This window comes from Myotis nattereri (assembly GCF_964212035.1).
Source record: "Myotis nattereri genome assembly, chromosome: 5".
Classification (NCBI taxonomy): domain Eukaryota; kingdom Metazoa; phylum Chordata; class Mammalia; order Chiroptera; family Vespertilionidae; genus Myotis; species Myotis nattereri.
The window spans coordinates 108,765,055-108,787,727 of NC_138080.1; the positions used below are offsets into that span (position 1 = coordinate 108,765,055).

General features: G+C 58.6%; 1 protein-coding gene across 1 annotated transcript in view; it reads right to left on the reverse strand.

Moving 5' to 3' along the window:
* SDK1 (sidekick cell adhesion molecule 1) overlaps nucleotides 1-22,673 on the reverse strand; it is a gene marked incomplete at its 5' end in the record, with an annotated part of 547,830 nt that overhangs the window by 185,900 nt on the left and 339,257 nt on the right. The window lies entirely within an intron of this gene.

Below are 22,673 nucleotides of genomic sequence, written 5' to 3' on the forward strand. Positions count from 1 at the left end.
CGCGGGGGTCCCCCTCTCTCTGAGGTCCTTGAGAGCAGCGACGAGTCTGACGTAAGTTTACTTGTGTATAATAAAAACAAAACACAATTCAGCCCGACACTGAGCGCTGCCATGGCCAAAGACTATCGTTTCCCCAATTTTTGTTTTGGTTAATCCTCACCCGAGGATATTTTTCCATTGATTTTTATGGAGAGTGGAAGAGAGAGGGAAAGACAGAGGGAAATATCGACGTGAGAGAAACACACCAATTGGTTGCCTCCTGCATGTGCCCCAACCAGGGCCCAGGCTGGGGAGGAGCCTGCAACAGAGGTACGTGCCCTGGAGTGGAACTGAACCTGGGACCCTTTAGTCTGCAGGCCGACGTTCTATCCACTGAGCCACACTGGCCAGGGCCCCGCTCGGTGGCCACGTGCCCGTCCTGGTCCTGAGTCCTCACCGCCTGATCACGGGCCTCCTAGGGCTGCCATGGGCAGGGGTACCAGCACCCCAGCCCCAAAGGACCATAAGGAGCCAGAGCCAGGCGGTCGCACTGAACAGAATCACACCCACTGCCAGAGCCACGCCCACCCACTGCCAGAGCCACGCCCAGGGAGAGACTGGGTGGTGCCTGAGAAGCTGCACCTTCTGGGTAGGGAGGCCACACAAGGTGAATGTCTGGGATCCTTGAGGCCCAGCTCTTAGCCCCGGGGTCAGCGTGTGAACCTTCAGGCCGGCAGCATAGAGGCCCCCGATGACGGCCACAGCCTCGCCCTGGAGCCTGTAAGTAAACATGCTGCTCATGTGGCGGAGGGACCTGGCAGATGTGATGGAGTTGATCATCTGGAGATGGGGCGGATCTCGGACGTCCAGGGAGCCGAGGAGGCGAGAGCAGGCACAGCCAGAGGGATGAGTGAAGACAAGCTGGGAGCAGCCACGCCCCCTGGGACCGTCCAGGCCAGGCCTTTCTCAGGGGGGTGGGGGGAGAAGGGAAAGGGAGGGAGGGAGGCCTGCAGGGATGGCTCCCAGCCCCCTCTCCACTTTGGTGGGGCTGGGTGACCAGACCTCAGGGCTGAGGCGGGGATGAAAGAGACGGGGTACTGACAGACACTGACACACTACAATGGAAATAAATAAATTATGTGGAAGGAGCTATTAGAACTCAAAATGAACGGATGAGGTCAGTCAGTGCACTTCAAAAAAAAAAAAGATTCAACAATTCAGCAGACTCTAAGGGTCATGGAAGAGGAATCCATGCTTTTAATTATAACCTTGGAATGATATTGAAAGAGAATAAATTATATGCACTATGCTCCAAAAGAAAAGTAGAGACATATTAGAAAAGTTTTCATTAAAGCCACCACAAAGGGAAAAAAGGTTACGGTGATAAAAGATTACTCTCGGCTATTAAACAAAGGCCTGTAATATGAAGTAGCTAATTATACAATAACCTCATAACTGAAAAGCAACGTGTCTTATTTTATCATCACGTCCGTCTCCTGGGGCCACGGCTGGTTTGCCTGCGCTTTGGGGCACCTCACGGACGTTGCTCAGCTTGCGATGGGGAGACCTCCCCACATACCCACAGCAAGTGAAACATGGCGGGTTGAAAACGCCTTTATCGCTGCGCTGTGGAGTGTGGGCTGCTGACCCTCGGGGCCACGGGGCTGCCGGGGGCCGTGGGTCACTGACACTGTCCTGCATCACGTGTCACAGCCCAGGAAAAGGTCAAGACTCAAAGTTCGAGTAGGGCTCCTACCCGATGTGAATCACGTTCACACCATCAGGAAGTCGAAAAACATCGTAAGTCAAACCATCACATGGCAGGGACCATCTATCTATCTATATAAAAGCCTAAGCGACCGTTCGACCGTTTGACCGTTAGATATGACGTGCACTGACCACTAGGGGGCAGAAGCTCCGACCAGTGGGTTAGCTTGCTGCTGGGGTCTGGCTGATCGGGACTGGGTGAGGCAGGGCGGACAGCCCCTGGGGCCCTCCCGCGGTCCCTCCCCGGTCCCGACTGTGCACCGGTGGGGTCCCCCCACCTGGCCTGTGCCCTCTCACAATCCAGGACCACTTGAGGGTTGTTTTCAAGCCAAGCCGAGGGACCCCACCGGCGCACGCATCTGTGCACTCGGCCTCCAGCAGTAAAATAAAAGGCATTTGCTAAAAACTACGTTTCATTATGCAAATATCTGAGTTTGGAATATTTCATTAGGGTAAGAGGAACAGATGGGTCGATAAGAAAGCTTAAGGGGTTAGCTCAGCCTGGCCAGCAGGGCTCAGTGGTTGAGCATCAACCCATGAACCAGGAGGTCACGGTCCGATTCCTGGTTAGGGCACCTGCCCTGGTTGTGGGCTCGATCCCCAGTGTGGGGCCTGCAGGAGGCAGCCGATCGATGTTTCTCTCTCCGCATTGATGTTTCTGTCTCTCTTTCCCTCTCCCTTCCTCTCTGACATTAATAAACATATATTTACAAAATTCTAAAGGGAGTTAGCTCAACCAGAGCCAAGAATTGTGGGGCAGGTCTGCTGACCCGAGAGCACGCCCCGCTGGCCTGCTGGTCCACCTGGCCCCCAGCAGGCGCTGCCGGTCGGGAGGACCTCAGAGGGTGCAGGGGGCCTGCTGCTTCGATGCGGGGTGAGGCGTGTGTGCGGGAGAGGTACCGACGGGACCTCGGCGCACTGCGGCTCCGAGTCACCAGGTGCGTGAGCTCAGAGTCGGCTGGCTCGTGCGTAAAGAGCCCATCCACGCAGCCAGGAACGTCCACCTGAGATACAGGATGAAGGTGCAGGCACGGCACCGTCAGCCACCAAGCTGGCTCAGAGTAGACAGGAGAGACTTTGTAAAAAAACAAGAAAACAGAATCGCTATGTTCCCATTAAGATCAGACTCGCAGGCCGGAAGCTGCCTAACGCAGTTCCCGAGAACGGAGCGCAGGACGCGCGCACACGGAGGCCTCTCACCGCCAGGTCTGGGACCCCCGGGGTGCTGGCCCCGGGCCCGCCGTCTCTAACCAGGAACACCGCATTTACTGCAGGCCCGTGAAGGCCCGAAATGGGGACATAGTTTTGGGAGAGAGATTTGTCCCACCTCATAGAGACCAGAAACCCAGACTCCCCCAGAAAGAAAGAAAAGTACAGACACTCATGCCAGGCACCACGCCACAGGGGCTGAGCACGTTCTAAAGCGGATCCCAACGCAGATCGTCCCAGCGCCGCCCTTTTGAAGAACAGGCGCTCGGGTGTGTGTGTGTGTGTGGTGGTGGTGGTGTTGGTGGGGGGGGAGGGGTGAAAGGTCGCGGCCCCATCTGCAAGCTCAGAAAAAGGTCTAAGGAGTTTGGGTGCCTTCCGCAGAGAGGCTGGGGGGCGGGGGGGCAGGGTCTCGCAGGAGTGCGGGAGGAGAGACTTCTTGGGCCATGAAGATAGCATTTCCTGCGAGGTTTAGTTGCAACATTTAACAAAATGCTGAAGAGCATTCCAATTACACTTCCTGAGAATGGAAACATTTTTTAAGTTTGTAAGAAGAATAAAAAAGTAATAAACCCCCTAAAATTGTTTTTAAACAAGCGAATAAAAATGAAGGACTCATCCTAATAGTTATCAAGTGGGGCTAAGTCCATTCCATTATAAATAATTACCGAATAATAGATAACGGAGGGAGAAAAGATTAGTTTTCTTACAGAAGAATTCAAATGAATACACGTAGAAGCCATGAGCGAAACAGAAAGATCACCCTCAGAAGTCCACAGGAGTCGTGGCTGCAGGCACGGTCGCCGGTGCAGGAGAAAACCCGCATGTGCATGACCTCAAAGTACCGCTCCGCACGGTTCCAGGAGCTTGTGGGGCTGTAACTCACGGGACCCGTGGGTGGCGCTCACCCTCCCCTGCGTGAGGGCGGGGCTGAGACTGAGGGAAGGCCAGGCCAGGGAAGAGGAGGGCAGAGCTTTCTGTGACCAGGGCCCCTGTCTGCGAGGGAAGCTCACCTCTCCGGGGTTCTTCCCCCAAATCTGCAACCTCAGCCTCCTCATGAGAAAACCTCCGACAAGACCACTGCGGGCGCTTTACAGAACCGCTGGCCGGTGCCCGTCAGCAGCATGAGGCCACGGAGGCCACGGACAGACTGGGAAACGCCGCTGGTGGGGACGCAGCAGACGTGACAACTAAAGGCCATGTGGGGCCTCGGGCCGGATTCTGGGGCAGAAAAAAGGCGTTCAGACAAGAAACTCGGGTTTAGTTAATAGACCACAGCAATGCTGACTTCCTAGATCTGATGGGCGCGCTAGTCAAGTGAACGTTACCGTTAGTGGGACCGGGCGAAGGGAGACCAACACTCTTATGGCTCTTTCATAACTAAGTTATTCCACATAAAACGTGCCTTCGAATGAAACTGAACAAAAACAATGAAACGCTGACATTTATACAGGACAGGGAGCCCCAAGGCAGGCGCTGGCATATATAAATGATTAATATGAAGTAAAGGAAGAGCCGCACGCCAACAGGGCGGAGCAGAGAGTCCCACCAGACACCCTGGCCAGCCACTCAGAAAACCACATGGAGGGCCTTCCACAGCCACGCCAAAGTCCAATGAGACCTTCCAGTGGGAAAGAAAAGACTTGATAAATTGTGGTAGACACATCCTGGGATAGGACACAAGCGCGTGAAAGAATGAACTGGAGCTGTCCAAGGGGAGTCCAGCGATTTTTTGTAGGTATTGTTGAGTATGAAAAACAAGCTATAGAAAGGCATGTAAAATGTGATCCAATTAAAAAACAATGGCAATAAAAACCACCTGTGTGTGGTGTGTGCGCCTCTGCATCTGTGTGTGTGCGTGTGTGTGTGTGTGCGCACATGTCTACATGGGACCACATGACTGTACAAATATGTAAGAAAAGAAACACCTTGGGCTGTTAACAGGGGCTGGGCGAGGAGAGAGAAAAGGGAAGAGCAGGGAAGAAAGCAAAAAAAAAAAAAGATGAACTTTTTAAAAACATGTATATGATCACATTTACGCATATGTACAATTATGTGTGTGAAGATATGATTAACGAAATTCAATTGTCAGAAGTAAACATTATAAAACAAAAATAAAATGTAGGCGAGTACATACCTACGTGCGGATGGAAATGAGCTCCCCGGATACACCTCGGAATAAGGGAATAAGTAACCGAGGCAGAGATTAATACACTTGACTGCACAGCATTTATAACGTTAGTTTACGCAGAAAACGGGGAGGCCTACTGGCAGCGATGAATAAAACAAACACAAGCTCATTAAAGATTAAAGACGAGTCACGCACACTGCGGAGGGCTCAGCGTCCCTCACAGCCAAAGGGAAGCAAACAAGCCGCGCACGGCTCCGGCAGTCGGGGCGCTCCGGGCGCTGGGCCGGTCCCGGGGGGACAGGAGAAGTGGGGTGCTGGGCCGGTGTCGGTGTGGGGGAGAGGATCGGCGGAACCCGCACCCTGCTGGCTCCCTTTCAGGAGCTCTATTTCCTGCGAAGGCACCAGCGCGCAGGCAGGAGCGTGGCTCCGGGCGAGCTGAGACCCACCTCCGCGTTCCATGACCGTCCGTCCGGGTTCAGGAACCTTGGTCACGGCCGGAGCCTCCTCCTCAGAGCTGGCCGTCGGCGGGCGTGGGTCAACTTCCAGCACCCTCACTGCCCGAGCGGCCTCCCGTCCTCCCTGTCCTCTCCGTCCTCCCCGGGTCACCTCTCCAGCTCCAGCCCCTTCACTCGCAGCCATTTGCTATCTGCTGACTCGTCCTTCTTCCTCTCCAGCCACCAAAAGAGCCAGAGCTGCTCCCCCAGCAGAACCGGGAGGCGGAGGCAGAGGCAGAGAAAGGGCACGGCATCGCGGAATCCATCCCCCTGCCGAGCTCCCAGGCCAGCCCAGGCCTCAGAGCCCAGGCCGTGGGTTCTGTTTCTCGCACCTCGTGACATCCGCGTGTGCCTGTCCCGAACCGCTGCCCGCCCAGAACACCTGTGAGCTACAGGGCGCGGCACGGTCCTCCTGCGCCCGCGTCCCATCAGCCAGCTCACCGTGTTACTACTGGACGCGAGGGAGCGCTCCCAGGGCCCGTCCCTCCTGTCCTCACCCCCTGCGAAGGGGGGACACCCACTCCCGCCCAGAGGGTGCCCCGGAAGGGCACAGGGAGGGGAGCTCCGCTCTCCACCCTCCCCCAGGGCCCAGCGGCAGCACCACGGGTGGGTGCAGTGTAGTTAGCCCTCCCGGGGGAGAGTGGAGGAGGGCATGGCCGCCCAACAGCCAGATGCGGGAGGCAGGAAGGAACGCGGCTCCTTCCCGACCCCAGCCCTCCTCCTGGCCCCGTGTCTGGGGGAGTTCTGGGCGCTTCCTGTGTGAGCCTGAGCCCTCGAATGCCCTGGGTCACACACTCACAGGATGACCTGCAGCCCTGATGGGCCTCAGTGGCCAAGGAGGCGGGTGGAGGGGCGGGGCTGCTGGGCCCCCGGCTTCAATCCACAGACACCGCACCTGACACCCCTGCACGGAAAACACACTCTCAGCCCCACGCAGAGTTGGCCGACGGCTGCGAACCCAGGGGCGCGTGCCCACCAACAGCTCCACTGGTGCCCGTACTTGGGGTGTACACAGAGCCAGCAGGCCACCAGCGGTGCCACTGTCCCGGGACACGGCCTGAGCTGGCAGGGCTCATCCCCTTCCGGACAGAGTTCACACTCACAGCACCGGCAATGCCTATTGCCTCCGCCATGGTTATAACCAGAGAGTTCACACTCACAGCACCGGCAATGCCGATCGCCTCCACCATGGTTATAACCAGAGAGTTCACACTCACAGCACTGGCAATGCCTATTGCCTCTGCCATGGTTATAACCAGCCCCTCCATCTTGACCTGAAAACGCGTGCGGGGCCCCAACCTCCCGCAGGGCGAGGGGACCGGAGGCCGCTGTGTCCAGGCCCGTCACCCGGAAGAGGGAGATGTCCAGCCCTGCCCAGCGCGTGGGGCGTCCCAACCCCAGGCCCGGGCTGCGTGGGACTACCCTGCCTCCTTATTTTCTTTCTTTGTCTGTAAAAACAATTCCCAGCCCATCTGAGGTCAACTGGTAAATTAAAATTTCTTTTCGTTAAAAATCGTCTTAAAATGAAAAAGAAACTAAAATGGGATGTTCACGATGAAATGCAGACCGTGCCCGATGTCAGGGACGCGGGGCAGGCGGTGCCATCCCCAACGGGCCGGGCGGCGGGTGTGCCCCCAGCTGCCAGCTGCGTGGTTTTAAACGTTGGGTGCATCTGAAATAACTGTAACACGTTTCTTTAAAGGAGGAGAGGCTGTAAAATGTAACCTGAACTCAGGCACCTATTGGAGGGCTTATAAAGACAGCCTGTGTGTGAAAAAGAAGGTAAGTCTGACTTGTGCTAAGTCTAGGGACCCCAGGCCCACACACAGGGGTGGGGGCCCCATCGGGGTAGAGGGCTCCGCTGCGGAGGCATTTCGAGCTCCCCAGGGAGCAGGGCAAGGAGGACCTGCTCCCAGACCTGCCTGTATGACACAGGGCAGGGCGACCCTGGCCTGGCAGGCCAGCCGGCTTTCCAAGGTGACCTAGCTGTGCGGGACCTGCCTGCTCCTCCCCCCGCCTGCTCGCCAATCCCTCCCGAGACCTGAGCAACCGCCCCGCACGGCATCGAAGAGTCGGCATTTATACTTCAATGCTCACTTCCAGCGGCTCAGTGAGGGCGGAGGAGTGAAGGTTAAGAAAAATGCAGCTTACAGCTCCCCCACGCCAAAGAGAAAGCAGGACTGCTGGGTTGCTGACAACAGCTATAGAATCGCCGGGACAAGGATGCAAAAGCTGCAAAGGGCAGAGGCTCAAGGGCCTACTTAGCAGGGCGCAGGCAGGAAGACGCCCGGGCTGCCCGAGCACAGGGAGGCCTTTCATGAGCTAAAGCGACCACCATTGTGCGCGGAATGCTCAGCGCCGGCCGTGCCAATCGCCCGGCAGGCCTTTCCGCGTGGAGCACGAAGATCTTCAAACAGCGAGTCTGTCCAGTGGAAAATGCATCTTCTGTGTAGCCCACTCCTCTGTTGATAACGGCCCTGTCTTTCCAGGGGAACACAAGAAGACAAGATTTAAAGCTAAGAAAGGAGTCAGCCACAGGATCTTAAACAGTGGAGGGCTGCCTTCAGATTTAGAAATGTGTTATCTGTCTTTTATAGACACAGACCGACATCTTGAACTTATTTGTGAATCTCCGTCATGTTTAAGGGACGTTCGGGCAGGTATTTTTCATACCAGAGCGCCGCTCTTCATGGCGCTATTTCACCACTGCCCATTTGGCGGATCTGGAATCCTATGACCTCGTCCACGATCTCCCACACGACGCCACACATCACTGAGAACCAACTCTTTTTCCTTCCTGTGTACGTAAGGCCTGAGTTACTACAAAGTTAACATCTCATTGTTTCAAAGCTACAACTGAGTGCATTCATTAAGCTTTCTACGTTGAAGGCAAAGATAGAATGTGTGATGGACAAGGTGACAGTGACTCTAAGAGGAGCCAGCAGTGGCCCCGATGGTCAGGAAACAGCTCGGAGAGAGATGTATGGAGAACCAAGCAGGTGGATGGGTGGGTGAATGGATGGATGGGTGGATGGATGGATTGATGGTGGATGGATTGATGGTGGGTGGATGAGTGGATGGATGGATGAATGGATGAACGGATGGGTGGATGGATGGATTGATGGTGGGTGGATGAGTGGATGGATGGATGAATGGATGAATGGATGGGTGGATGGATGGATTGATGGTGGGTGGATGAGTGGATGGATGGATGAATGGATGAATGGATGGGTGGATGGATGGATTGATGGTGGGTGGATGAGTGGATGGATGGATGAATGGATGAACGGATGGGTGGATGGATGGATTGATGGTGGGTGGATGAGTGGATGGATGGATGAATGGATCAATGGATGGGTGGATGGATGGATTGATGGTGGGTGGATGAGTGGATGGATGGATGAATGGATGGATGGATGAATGGATGGATGGATGGATGGATTGGTGGTGGATGGATTGGTGGTGGATGGATTGATGGTGGATGGATGAGTGAATGGGTGGGTGGGTGAGTGGATGGATGGATGAATGGATGGATGGAGGGGTGGATGGATGGATTGATGGTGGATGGATGGTGGATGGATTGATGAGTAAATGATAAATGCATGGACACATGGATGGATGGATAGATAAACGGATGAGAGAGAGAGAAGAAGGAGATGAATTCAAGTTCCTGCTGAGGGACATTCAGCGAGGCAGTGGGAAAGAAAGTGAGAACGTAAAAACCTGGTTTGTACAGGTCATTGGAGTGAATGGGTGGGGGGATGAGGCTGGGCGGGCTCGGCAGGGGGCAGTGAGTTAGAGATCTATCCCGCACACTCACGCCTTCAAGGGCACACATCCTAGTAAGGAAACTAGAGCTGAGTTCTTCCGCGTTCACTAGAGAAAACGGGAGAAAGGGAAGAGGACAGCAAGAGGGGAGGCGGGTGGCTCTGCGGGGAGTGCTGGGCTCTGTGCTGAGGGTGCAGGATGCCCCAGGGCCCTCACTGGCAGCTGCAGGCGGGTCTGGCCAGGAGAGCATGGACGTGGGGGTCCAGGATGGCCTGGAGCTACGCAGGCCAAGGGGCTTCGTTTGGGGCCCACGCAGGTGTCAAGGCGATGCCGGACACCCTTGTGCCATGTGTGTCCAAGGGACCCAGAACTGCCGTGTCCCGGGGCGCACCCTGAAGTCGTCCCTTAATTAGGTAATTTCCACACGGACTGCCCTTCTAGCAACAGGACAGGGATGGGGAGGGTTCTTGCAGCCGAGAGGGCGGGCGCTTGGTGTAGCCCCCTTCCCCTTCTCCCCCCGACTGGGGAGCTGCCGGCCTCGGCCCGCACAGCCTCGGCCTGGGTCCTGAGGCAACGCAGACCAGGGGGCTCCCATCAGCGGGGAGGAGCGTCTGGATCCCTGTGCGCTCCGGGCTCCTGATCCACGGCCCGCAGGAGCCGGCGTGTTGGCGGTGCTGGCGGAGGGACACAGGCCGCGGCGGTGCCGGGCCCGCTGCCTGCGGGGCTGCTCCTCCTTTTCTGATCTGAACAGCTTTCTCCAGGAAGAGCCCGGAAGGTGCGCGGAGCAGGGACGCCGACCCCGTCCCCACCCCAGGCCCCGCACACGCCTCTGCACCAGAGGGAGACCAGACGCAGCACGGACTGTGAGCAGCTCGCGGCTGTCAGCGGCCGATGGGCATGGCGTGAGCTCATCGCTGGGACGGGGTGGGGCTGTCACCCAGGAGCCATCGGCGGGGCCTCTGGAGTCTCCGAGGGCAGGGACTGGCCCCTCTCCGTGTGCGTGTCGCACATGTGACGGTCACTCGGCCAGAATCGACGATCCTGAGCCCAAGGCCTCGTGTAGCGGGTGCGCCTCAGAGCTCTGCTTCCCCCGTGACCACAGGGCAACGGCCCCGCTGACCGTGCGGGAAGGCGGCCACGGAGGGGACTGGTGGGCAGCGGACGTGCTGCTGTCCAGCATGGGAGGCGGGAGGGCCAGGGAGGAACCGGCAGGCGGACGGAACCCAAAAGGAAGAAAAACCAAGCAGAACCAGAGCCTGAAGGAGAACCAGCGCCTGCTCCGCTCGTGGCAGTGCCAGCTCGCCGCCTGGAAGCGACCACGGGGCGCCCCACGCGACCACAGCGGCCGCCTGGAAGAGAGCACGGAGCGCCACCCACGCGACCACAGCGGCCACCTGGAAGCGACCACGGAGCGCCACCCACGCGACCACAGCGGCCGCCTGGAAGAGAGCAGGGAGCGCCACCCACGCGCGACCACAGCGGCCGCCTGGAAGAGAGCACGGGGCGCCACCCACGCGACCACAGCGGCCGCCTGGAAGCGACCACGGAGCGTCACCCACGCGACCACAGCGGCCGCCTGCGACAGGGCCCAGGAGAGCTGGCAGCTCTCCACGCGTGTCTGTCCGAAACCAGCACCTCGCGCACTTGGGGGTCAGGGGGTGCACCCTGCGATCTGCACGGGAAATGGGGCGAGCGCAGCGAGGGGCTGGGAGGCACGCGGTCTGCGTCTTGGTGCTGCGGGGACCTCTCAGAGGGGCCTCCCCTCTCCTCGCGGAGCTGGGAAGGTGGCGACCGCATGGGCCAGCGCGTTTCCAAGCGGAAGGGCGGTAATCACAGTCAGTCCCCGCCCTCCGGCAGGCGCCCGCCTCCTGCGGCACGGGCGCCGGGGCTGCTGATACAGTCGCTGCTTGATGTGCCCTGCTGCTCTCGTTTCTTCTCTGTGTCCACATTTCCTAAGCAGACTGGCCTCAGCGTCCCAGTTACATAAGCCCCCTCCCCCCGATTTCCACTCAGACCATTTTATTTTAAGGGGCATTAAAGGTAAAGGGATGCAGTATGAAGACCACAAACATCCAAAGAAGAAAACTGGTCTTCATTCCCTGGCCAGCGCTGGCTTCCTTGTGAACAAGTACGTGGGACACGTGTTTCTTCCACACGAGAGCACGCGCCCACGGACTGGAACCACGCCCCCACGGACTTGAACCACGCCCCCACGGACTGGAACCACGCCCCCACGGACTGGAACACGCACCCACGGACTGGAACCACGCCCCCACGGACTGGAGCCACGCCCCCACGGACTGGAACCACGCCCCCACGGACTGGAACCACGCCCCCACGGACTGGAACCACGCCCCCACGGACTGGAACACGCCCCCACGGACTGGAACCGTGTCTCCCATGGTCTTTAGCCCCACGTGTGACCTGGAGCCCATCGGCCTGGCTGACCACCCGGAGGGCTGACCGCAGCCCGTACCCCAGGCCACAGCCCCCGTGGGGGGAAGGGCTTTCTAAGTGTGGAGAGACACCCCAGCCAACGCCAACCCTACGCTCCCTCTTCACAAGTTCTTGAACCAGATGGCACATCTCGTCTTAAAGACAGTGTGCTTATTATTTATGCTTAGTACCCATTTGAAATAACGTAATTAGAACAGAAACGCTGCAGAATTCTTAGCCGCACGATAGAAAAGGAACACCCGTCACTGAGTACTGTCCGGGTTAATTTCCCTTCCCTCTAAGGCACTCAGTGAAAGTGGCACACAATCAAAGCTGCTGCCACACGGAACCCCAATCCCATTCAGGGTCAAGGATGTTAAACCCACAAACCCAACAGCCTTTAGTCTGACACCATCAAGGTGCCCCAGGGCGCTGCCGGGCAGCGTCCACGGACCAGCGGGCTCCTGGGCAGGCGCCTCCTGTGTGGTCACCGACGCACGTCATGGTGATGGGCCCACGGCCCTTCGGCCTCCGTCGGTGCAGTAAATTGTTAGGACTCGGCGTGATGGTGGCGCGTCAGTGAGAAGCCAGCCATCCTGCCGCGGCTGCTCTGTTGAGATGAAATACAGTCTTGGCTGTTTATGGATCATGGAGATTCGTGTTTGATCTAAAGAGACTTCACCTACTGGAAACATATGTGCTAGGCCTGACTACAGTGCAGGACCAACACGCTCACGGTGCCAGGGCGTAGAACAGACGCAGGCACGCCGTCGGCGCAGACGCGTGGAGCAGCCGTAGATGGAGGAGACAGTCCACCTGGATTGTCACCACGAAAAGATACAGGTCCGGGGCCCACCCAGCCAGTGGGAGAACCCGGCCGGGAATGGAGTTCGTCCAGGAGGCTTGGTTTGAGGCCCCAGACCCTTGTCAAATGCAGTATTTAAGCACTAAGCCACAGGCATGTCCTACAACGCAGCGGGCTTCTCCTGCCGACAGGCTTTCTGGAGGGGGTGCTGCTGAAATACGGACCCACGTTGGCCCAAGCATGCTGGCCTCAGGTGACCCTGTCCTAACGGGGAAACACACCGCCATTGTGCCCACCACCGCCTGTCACCGAGGTGGCAGTCACGGCGGATGGGAAACACAAGGCACCAGCTTGCGGCAGGGCACGGGGAGGTCACGGTTCGATCCCCGGTCAGGGCACATGCCCGGGTTGCGGACTTGATCCCCAGTGTGGGGCGTGCAGGAGGCAGACAATTTGTGATTCTCTCTCCTTGTTGATGTTTCTCTCTCTCCCTCCCCTTTCCTCTCTGAAATCAATAAAAATACAACAAAAAACAGCAAGGCACTATCTAATGCCTTGGACAACAGGTTAAACAGCCTTTTCCTGTGAGGAAGATGAGAGAATGATCAAGAAAGAGTTTAAGCTACTTATGTAAATGGCGTCATGAGAGGAAAGGCCAGCTCCCCCACAACAACGTGCCCTCCCCCCCGCCCCCCCACTCCTGGGCAGGAGGTGGTGCGGTGGTGGCTCAGAATCAGGGGGGGAGGGGGGCACATCTCCTGCCATAACCGCCACGCCGTTAGCAGCACGGCTCGAGCAGCCCCTGCAAGGCCCCTGTGCTTCGGGTAATCGCTGCAAATGACACACGAACGCGTCTTGTAAGATGGCACGAGAAGCTGCGAGCTGGTCCGTGCAAACTCGGGACGCCCACTCCGGCCTCAGGCCAAAGGTCCCAGCAGGAGCCATGGCGGGCCCGGGAGGCAGAGCGGCCTGGGCTGCAGGTCCGTGGTGGCGGCGTGAGCACAGGACGCGCCTCGCTTCCTCCCGCTGCGCCATCGCTTTGCTAATTGCCACGGAAGGCCGGCCCTTGCCCGTGAAATGACAGCCACGCCACCTGCCCTGCCTGCTCACAGGTGAGGACCAGGTAGGACCAGGCGGGACCGTATGAGTCACACCGACAGCCATGGAGCTGGAGGCAAACATTTGCTATTGGGAAAAGGCTTGGCCCACCTATGAGGCAGCATACGGATCAGGCAAATGCGCGCACAGCTGCCCGGATAGAAAGGGAGGGGCGGGAGCCACCGGGAGAGTAAACCTGGCTTCGCCCTGGCTGCAGGTAAGGCTTTACTGTGCGTCCAGGCGTACGGAGCCGGCGGCCCTGTAGGGATTCCGCATCTCACCTGGGTCGGCGCCCGGGGGGAGCACACCCAGGAGCGGCGAGCTATGAAGCAGACTTAGAGGGAGATATCCTGGGGCTCGGCCACCAGGAAGCAGGTGTCGGGGGGGGGGGGGGGGAGGCGGGATGGGAAGGAGCGGGCATGTGGGGGGGGTCCCCCTGCCGGGGCCGGCTCACACAGGTGCACACTGCCCTGCGATAGATGCTCTGCCTGTTTCCATGGAGACCCGGCAGTCCCACTGCGAGGTGGGTTATGCAGGACTCCGCCTGACACGCTCGGGCCGCGGTAACAAAACCAAGGTCAGTTTCCGTTCCATGTTCCTTCCCGGTTCGTCCCGGCCGGCGACCCGCTGGCTGGCACAGGCTTTGGGGCGCAGCTTTAATTCTCCCAGAAAAAGAAATGTCAGCGACACGCTCCCTTTTCCCTCTCAGCGGCGGCGTCTTGGGGGAGTCACAAGGGCTGCCGATCTGTCCGCCGTGATTAGCCACGAGCGTCCACAACACGGCGCGCCGTCGCGTGCAGCCCCACCCCAGCCCTGCTCACCCCGCACCCTGGGAGGCGGGGAGGGGCCGAGCGTGGACAGCAGTGGACCTGACCCGGCTCATTAGACGGAGCGAGAAATGGCGGCTGAGACCGAGGCACCGCAGTTTGTTCAGGTGACAGTGACAGAGGCCTGAGTGATGCAATCATATGTCCTCCAGGGTGTCTCCATGCGGGAACTGGGGAGGGGACGTGGGAGGGGTGCGATGATCAAGCAACCCCCGTGCGCCGCCCTCACACACCACCAGGCCCTGCCCGGCCCGGCCCGGCCACACGCTTCCCACCCCAGGACAGACGGCGCCCCCAAAGCAAACAGCACCCCCTTGCGTTCTCTCCCGTGGATCCATCCCACAGACTCGCACACCGTGTGGGCTTCCTCTCCTGCTCCCGCCGGGGGCCTCCACGCGGCGTGCTCACTGCGCCTGGAGAGCAGGGCCTGCGGGTGACATGGGGGAGGGGAGAGGTCACCCTGGGCTGGGAAGCAAAGGGCACCTGCCCGGAGTCAGTGCAAATGCCGCTCACAGCAGTGGAGTGCAGGAGAGGGCGCGGCAAAGACATGAGTCTGACGGTCATTTCATCTGAGAGGTGATAACCACTGAGCACACAGCTCAACAGGAAACGATGAAAACTACTGAAATGTATGAGAGGCTGGAAATGGCATCGAAGTCAGCCTGGGACAGGCGTGCGTGCGTGTGCGTGTGCATGTGGGGTCAGGGGGACGGAGGAGGCTGATCTGCCAAGAGCGAGAGCGGCTTCCTCCCGGGGCAGCGGGGTGGCCGGGCACAGCCACAGGCCCCGGTGAACGCGGGTACCGGCTCACCGCACGCACTGCCACCCTCAGCCGCTTGGCTCCACGCATTGCCCCTGCCCACGGTGCCACCTAATGGGCTCCAGAGGCGGAGGAGGAGCAACCCAGACTAGCAGGAGGGAGTGAGAGTCCACGCCCGCGTGTGCAACCTCTCGCTGGCCTGTGCTCACCTGGAACCAGCCCGCGGGCAGCATGGCCTGGCAACTCCCAAGTCCCGGGAGCACTCCCATGGGGGTGGCTTCCTCGGGGACGGGGAGCGGGGCTGGGCTCCGGCGCTGAGCCCGCCGCCACCAGCTCCCGGCACCGCCAGCTCCGCGGTCCTCCCCACGGGCCTACGGAGGCCTCACAGCCGGCAGAGGTGGCTTAGCAACCTCGCTTACCCGTCCCATCCTGGCCGGCCAGGCTCCGGGGTCAGAGTCATTCAAACACTCACCACAGTTAACTCTCGGAGGCCAGACCACAGGCAGGATTCAGAAGTTCGCAAGTCCTAGAAAAATGCCTCCAAATTCTGAAAGGAGTGTTTTAATCATAAAAGCAATACCCACGTTCCTCAGAAAACTTGGAAAGTGCAGGCACATGTCAAGAAGCTCTGGCAAAGATGTGGGTTTCTGAGAAGATAAGGCACAGACCTCCCATGGAGACGGCTTGAACTGGATCCGTTCAAAAACCCTGCCCGTCCTTAGAAATAACAGCAGAGCCACAGGCATCGGTCTCCGAACCCACCCGCGGACAGGTCACCGGGACTCAGCCCCCCGAGCCGACGGGAGCAAACGTGTGGGTGAAGGAGGTCGGGCGGACTGAAGTGCGGTGCCCGTGCTCACCCTCCCGGGGTCCGGGGCTGCGAAGTGCCTCCCCCAGGAGCTGGCACCCGCTCCCCCGGGACCTGGGCTGGTCCTGTGACTCGCTTGGGCTGAAGGGACGGGATCCCGGTTCCACACCAAAGCCCAGGCAGCACTGCACTGCCCGGCAGACAGGCCCGGCGGCCTGCGGAAGGTCAGAGGGTCAGAGGCCGCCCGGAGAAGAGCACAGCTGTCCACGCTGAGCCACTGCTGGTCAGCCCACGCCCGCCACCCACCAGGCGGGAGAGCCAGTCTGGATCAGCAGAGCCACGCACCTGACCTGCACTGACCTCACACACAAGGCGGGCCTATCCAAGACCAAAGAAAGCCCAGTAGCCCCTGCCCCTAACATAGCACCAGAAGCCGTCGAGGCAGCTCGCCCTTCCCTGCACTGCGCGGACGCCCGTCAGCCCCAGCGGGTGAGCGGGCAGCACGGGCAAGGCGTTCATCAACCCGGAGCCACCGAGAAGCAGCCGCCAGCGGGCCTTCCTTCCCCACCAACCCTCAGACGTGGGTGAGGCACAGCGTCTTATCCTTCAGGCGTGTCCTTTGGAGGCACCATTCCTGCACCAGAAGCTCTAACCACCAGGGGAGACTAAGGAATAGAAGGAAGACATAAAATTGTCCCTATTTGCAGATGACACGATCGTCACCATGGAAAACCTCAAGGAGTCTACAAAGCAAAAGCTCTGGGAACTAATCAATGCGTTGAGCAAAGTCACAGAATGTAAGATACACACACACACACACACACTAATAAATTGATTACCTTCTCATCCACTACTAACAAACATATGGAAATGACAATCAAAGGCACACGACCACTCCTACTGGCTCCACACAGCATGACACGCTATGAACGGGCCCTGTGCAGACTCCTGGTGCGGGAAGTACAAACTGAGGAGCAACGTCGAAGAAGGCCTCGCAGACGGAGAGAAACGTGTTCACGCACTGAGACGCCGCGTGGGGACGAGCCGGTCTCCCCAAGCAGGTTGGGGTTTCGCCTGCTCGCCTATCAAAAGCCCAGCAAGGCTCTCAGATGAAGCCAGCACTACCCTAAAGTTTACATGGGGAGGCGAAGGCACCGGAATAGCTAAGTCGCTTTTGAAGAAGAACATTAAAGAAAGAGGAGCCACTCTCCCCGCCGCTGACTCCCCACAGAGCCACAGGACAGCGTGGGCTGGGCGCAGGCACCAACACGGAGATCAATGGGAGAGAAAAGGGAGCCAGGAATATGGAAATACGAACAATTGATCCTTGACAAAGGTACAGAGGTAATTGGACAGAAGAACGGCGGTTTTTAACAATCGGACATGCATAGAGGAAAAGGAAATTAACCTTGATCTAACCCTCGCATCAATATGAAATTAATTCAAATGGGTCATGGACTTAAATGTCAAATGTAAAACTACACAGATGTTAGGAGAAAAACAGGGAAATTTCCCTGGGACCCAGGGCTTGGCGACCGTTCTTAGACTTGGCTCCGAGCGCGTGATCCGCGCGTGGAGACAGATACGCGAGGCCCCACCCAAATGTGAAACCTCTGCTCTCCCACGAGCCCGGCAGGAGGGTGAGAAGACCAGACGCACGCCGGCAGACGCATCTGCACCCACAGCGCCCACCAATGCGAGTACCTAGAATATATAATGAGCCCCAATCTCCGCTCAGCAAAAGCGATTAGGAAACAAACACCGGGTACAAAGAGGCGTGTGGAGGGAATTTGTCGACGGCAAATGAGCCCGTGTAAAGATGTTCAACATCACTCCTCATCGGGGAAATGAGAACAAAGCCACTGCGACAGCATCGCACACCCAGCGGAATGGCGGCCACACAGCCAGAGGCCCCGAGCGCCGGTGTGGGCCTGAGAAGCGGTGCCCGACATCGGGGTGGGGGTGTGTGTGTGTGTGGGGGGGGGGGAGCAGCGGGCGCAGGCGCCCTGGGGAGCGGGCGGCACGTTCTGAGGAAAGTGAACACGGCCCTGCGGCGCAGCCACCACGCTGCTGGGCGCTCCCCGCTGGGAAGCGGGACCTGACGCTCACACAAACCCCGCACGCAGGTGTCCACAGCGGCTCTATCCCCACCGCCCCGGACTGGCCCGGCCCCGTGTCGTTCCGCGGGGAAGCTAACCCGCGAGGAATGTTACTGAGCAATGAAGGCGAGTGAGCTGGTCCTGCACACAGCTCGACGGGCCTCCGGGGAAGCGAGCCGAGGTCTCATCTTGAAGCCAGTTCCCTACGTCGCACACGGGTCGTTCCATAGAGAAGACACGAGACCAGACCAGCGCTGGCCGGGCTGGGGGTCGGGCGGGGCGGGGAGGTGAGGGGGTCAGTGGGAAGCGGCTGTACAGGGGCAGGAGGAGCCCCGTGTGGAGATGGAACTCTTCTGTATCCCGGCTGTGTGTGCGGACACGGACCTACACACGTGAAAGCTTACACAACTCTACACACACACACACGCACACACACACGCACACACACACACACACACACACGCGCGCGCATGTGAGCGGCACGTACAAGTAAAACTGGGGAACCCTGAATGAGGTGATGATTCTGATCAACGTCGACCTCCTGGTGGCGCCGCCCTGGGAGGAAGTGGGTGCGGGGGCACGCGGCCTCCATGGGTTCTGACAAGTCATGTGAACCGCTAACATCTCAGAACGAAAAGCTTCCTCTTCTAAAGCCTCTGCTATTTGAGAGCCGTGGGAACCACAGGCAGGGCTGAGAGAGCAGCGGCACCACGCGTGCTCGGACGTCGCTGGTCCCCGCGCCTGTGCCCACAGACCCCTGGCGACCTCAGGGTGGGCTGTGTTCCCACAGCAGGTGCGGGCGCAGCAGGTGCGGGCGGGATCGGAGCGGGAGGGACAGTGGGTGGGAAAGGCCGACAGTGACAACTTGGGGGGCGGAGCGGGTGGGGAACCCACCTTAGAGGGACGGCCCGGGGATCCGGGGATGTCAGCGCTGCCATAGCTGCCGGTCCGGGTGTCAGCGCCCAGGGCTGCGTACGGAACTTCAGCTCCCTGCAATGCCAGCGGGAGACCCTGCAGGCCACCCACCCAGACCCCCGGTGGCCCTGGCGCCTCCCAGAGGCAACTGCAGGCACTGCAAGCGCAGGGCAGAGGCCTGCACTGTCCAATCCAACTATTAGGCACCGGGAGACCGCGGAGCGCGGCCTGAGGACCTAACACTGAAGGCTTGTCTGCTTTTTGTTGTTGTGAATCCTCCCCCCGAGGATATTTTTCCATTGAGTTTTGGAGAGTGGAAGGTGAGGGAGAGACAGAGAGAGAGAAACATCGATGTGGGAGAGACACATTAATTGGTTGCCTCCCACAGGCACCCCGACTTGGGCTGAGGATCGAGCCTGCAACCGAGGTACGTACCCTTGACTGAAATCAAACCCGGGACACTGTCCATGGGCAGACGCTCTATCCACTGAGCCAACGTGGCCAGGGCAAGACTTGCCGTCCGACGTCTGTGCTCACTGATTGTTTAGCTCCTCAAATGCAAGGTTCGGGATGACAGGGGACGTTTCAGCAGCATGCTGGCCCTGCTGCCTGGGCCAGGGCACGGTTCTCCCGGACTCCAGGCCTTTCCCTCTGCCCCGCAGATGCTGAGCCCACCACGCTGCCCATGAGGGTGGACCCACGCTGCCCCATAGCCTCAGAGCACGTTTCTCAGCTGAAACGTGGGGTTCTGGGCTCTGCTACACCCACCGAGAACAGGCAGGGCTCCCCTGGGGTTTCCTCTAAGACGACTACCAGGCTCCTAATGCCCGAAACGGGTAGCCGGGCCCGGGACCCAGTGCCCCCCCGGAGTGACTTCCCTCGGGGTCGTTCAGGCACAGCCACGTGTGGGCGCTTCCGCAGAGGCGGCCCCGTGAGCTGGCTCAGGGGGCCATCTCACTCACACCTGCCCCCCCAGCGCCTCCACACGCAGGCCATGTGCTGCTACTGAGAAACCAGTCCCAGGAGCCCCACCCGAGGGACACGATTCCTAACCCACCCCGTATTGGTATTTCCAACAAAAACCGACAGCAGCCCAAAGCGATTCTTTACTGCCCACTCACTAAGTCGGGCGCCTCCTATTCCTCCGTGGAATCATGGTGACAGCCACCCCACCCTAAGTGGGTGCAATGCTACTCTCCAGTAGGTGCGGGCCCCCCGTTTGATGGAGAAGAGCACGAGGCGGGCAGATGAGTGACTGGCCCAGCAGAGTCAGAATGGGAATCCGTCTCCCTGACCCCACAGGCTCACGGGCAGCTCCCACCCTGCTCATGTCCCATCGCAGACAATGGGGACAACCCCTGGTAAATCAGTATAGAATTCCGCACGCACTTCAAGGTGCCAGCCCTCGAACTCGGCCATTCTAGCCACCTCCACAACCCTTGGCCAACCGGCCAGAACTGGCGCATCTGGGGAAATGCCACTGTAAAGCAATGACACGCGTGTGGAAACCTGCTCTCCTGACGAATGGTGGCTTCTCTGCACTGCACTGTTACTGCCACTAGGCTCAGCGAGGATGACGGGCGACGAAGAAAAGAAACAATAAAACACGACCCAAGCAGTATTCTCAGTCCTGGGGAACCCATCCCCCTTTTTTACAAAAGATATTGGGTCATGTCCACTCTGCTCTTCTGATCTAACCGCACCGCGGGAATGACCGGCCTCCACAGGTCATCTCCAAACGCGCTGTCACACCTCACCGGCCTGTGACGCAGGAGTGACAGAGACAGCTCGTAAGGACCTGCACTCCGAGGCGGATGTGCGTGAGCCTGGCCACACTGGAGGCACCGGAAGGTGTCAGCCGCTTCACCTTCTCATCATGAGTGTGTGTGGGCGCAGCCCTGTGGCGGGGTAGAGGCCCGCCGCACGGAAGGGCAGGAGCGTGGGGAGTGGACGCGTGCAGTGGGCACTAGGGACGCGGTGAGAGGCGGCAGGGAGGCCGCGCAGCGCACACAGCCCGCCACAGCCTCGGGCGGTGTCTGTGCCAGAAGCCAGGCCTCAGCGGGACGCCCTCAGAACCACAGCTCCCTCTGCAGGGAGGTAACGATGGCCACATGCTCTGCCCTGATCTGGGTGGTGTTTCCGTGTGTGTGTGTGTGTGTGTGTGTGTGCGCCTGCATGTGTGTGTTTCCGTGTGTGTTGCGTGTGTTTCTGTGTGTGTTTGTGTGCGTGTTTCTGTGTTTCCGTGTGTGTTTCCGTGCATTTCTGTGTTCCGTGTGTGTTTGCGTGTGTGTTTGTGTGCGTGTTTCCGTGTGTGTATGTGTGCGCATGTGCATGTGTGTGTTTCCGTGTGTGTGTGTGTGTGTGTGTGTCCTTACAGACGCACTGACAGGGTCTGTTCAAACTATGAAATATTATTTATCAACAAAGTGAACAAACTGCCGACGGCCCGGACAACACGGACGCGCCTCAGAATCGGGGCACCGGCCACAGAAGCCGTAACAAAAGCAGGCACAGGCTGGACGGCCGACGGTTTACGTGCAGCTCTGCGAGGGGCTGCCCAGGGTCCCCCATCGTTCTGGCCTCAGTGCCCTCCCAGTCTTAGAATGTAGTTACTGGGAACCCCCAAAGCTGTGATTGGTGCCGGTTCTATTTCCATTATCATATTAGTTTTTAAACTGATAAACAACATATTCACTGAATTCATTAAAAAGAGATGATAAGCCTTAAAGATGAACACACATAAAATATTTTATAGAAAATGATATTTTCCAAAACAATAAATAGTTGAAAGAATGATACTGGTTTACATTTTTGAAAATGTCCTTAATGTTTGGCTTAAAAGACAGATGGATTCTCATAGCTGCTTCTGCATCCAATTTACATATGAAATACACACTCATTAATAGTTACTTTCTTTTATTTCCCTTTTACACTGAGCGGGTGAGCGTTGCTGCTGCCTGGAGTCTGGGCGCAGCGGCTGTTTCATCCAGGAGCTGCCTGCAGGCGCGCACAGGGGCCCGAGGAGGCAGCTGCTGCAGGAGGAGGGCGTTCTGTCCGGCGGATGGAGCACCTGCCTGGCATCATGTGTAAGGCGTCCACTCTCTCTTGGCTCACCACCCTCACTGAAATAGGAACCTGGTAACACTGCGAGGCACAGCCGCCGCGAAGACCCGGGAACCCTGGACACGCACGAGAGTGACGTGGAAAGGGGCAGCCATGTAAGTGGTATAAAAACGGTTCTGACCCGGTGACCCCCCTTCAAGGGTTCTGGGTCACCCAGAACCCCAGGGCTCTGGTGAAAACATCCCGGACCCAGAACAGCAGTTTCCCTGGGGTCAGGGTCAGGGTCAGGCGTGAGCGGGAAGAGGGGACCGTGCTGGTGACGGTGATTTTCCATGGCGATGGGGCCAGTTTGTACGGAGGATGTGCGCCTTGTGAAAAGCGAATCAAATGGCACATTTACTGTCCAGGCATTGCCCTGCCTGCCAATTTCACCTTGAAAGAGCAAGAACTAAGCTGGTTAGTAACATGCATGATGAAGGGTTGAGGTGTGCAGTGTACCGACATCTGCAACGTACTT